We start from the raw sequence: 1,401 nt of genomic DNA on the forward strand, positions 1-1,401 counted from the left end.
CGCCCCCCCCCCCCCCCCCTCCCACTACAACTCCTCTTTAATTTTGCTTACAAAAAGATTCTTGAAATTCTTATTGTGCACACTCACTTTAGCATTTTCCCTATAAGTATGGACTCTCATTAGACACTACTGAAGAGATTGCATGAACAATATATATCTTCATTTACTCTATTAAGCAGCTTTAAAAATGTAAGCACTTCTATTTTCTCTCTCTCTCTCTCTATATATATATAAATATATGTCTCTTCATATTAATTATATCATCTCCATGCATTTCTTCTTTCTGATGGTGAGTACTAACTTTTACTCAGAAAATCTCATCTATCCCATACAATGATCTTGGAAACCAAACCTAAATAGCCGTCCATCCAACTGCCTTATAAACTAAAAGTTCCTGGTGGATGCATGTATAATATATGTATAATCCATGTATTATGATCATGTATAATCTACGTATACTGATTAGAAAAATTAAGCGATAAATTTGTCTGACTATTCGTATAAATAAAGATACCTATTCTAATAGTAATTCTTGTTCAGGAATCATGATCGTGATTAGCTGCATTTACATATTTTCTTTCTGTTTCTTGTATGTTGAAAAGTACTACGTACCTCCCTTTGTTCCAATTTGTTTTTCACTAGTTTTATTTGATACAAACTTGTTAAATGTTGTTGTTAGAAAAAGACGTTTAAACTTGTTATCCTGAGATTTTCTGAGACTTGTGGTATATATATATATATACCTATATATATATGTGTGTGACTATAAAAATTTCTTTTAAGGAAATATTAGAATGTACTTTCATTTTATTTAATATAGACTAATAAAAAAGTAATGCACTTTTATAGAGAGTAGCTTTATAGTAACTTTATATCTTAATCTGTAGACTCATTTTTTCCTGCTTGACCACTTTGAATGTAAGCAAAAATACAGGTTCTTACTAATTAATTATTGTGTGGACCTGCTGCTTTGTTTTTTTTGCCTTGTCATTTTTCTCTTTTTTTTATTCTTTCGAGTGGAAGTAGGAAAAGAAAAAATAGACAAGGATAGGGGTGTACAAAATCGAATCGAAAATCGAGTCAAATCAAACAAAAAATCCGACTAGTGATTTGGTTTGACTTGGTTTTGTATTGGAAAAAAAACCCGACTGTATTTGGGTTGGTTTGGTTTTAACTAAAATAAACCAACCCGACACTATATATGTAATTTTAAAATTTTATTTTATACATAAAAATATTTACATTGACATAATTTTAAAATATTTCTTTTACTATTTCATAGTTTTTATCTTTTAATATATTATTTCAAGTTTAAAACTTAGAATTCGGAATGGTCCAATAAAGATTATAGTTCATAGATGTTGATAATTATAATAAAACTTAAATCAAAATCAAACTAAT

General features: G+C 28.6%; 1 protein-coding gene across 2 annotated transcripts in view; it reads left to right on the top strand.

The window, feature by feature from the left end:
- Positions 1-68: 68 nt before the first annotated feature.
- The window catches only part of LOC102597585 (SPX domain-containing membrane protein At4g22990-like), a 13,252-nt gene continuing 11,919 nt past the window's right edge, over positions 69-1,401 (top strand). For both annotated transcript variants that reach the window (XM_006339428.2, XM_006339430.2), the window contains exon 1: positions 69-189. The gene's annotated coding sequence lies outside the window, so the exon portion shown is untranslated. The remainder of the gene's footprint in view (positions 190-1,401) is intronic.

The sequence above is a fragment of the Solanum tuberosum genome, unplaced genomic scaffold (genome assembly GCF_000226075.1).
Source record: "Solanum tuberosum cultivar DM 1-3 516 R44 unplaced genomic scaffold, SolTub_3.0 scf00010, whole genome shotgun sequence".
NCBI lineage: Eukaryota > Viridiplantae > Streptophyta > Magnoliopsida > Solanales > Solanaceae > Solanum > Solanum tuberosum.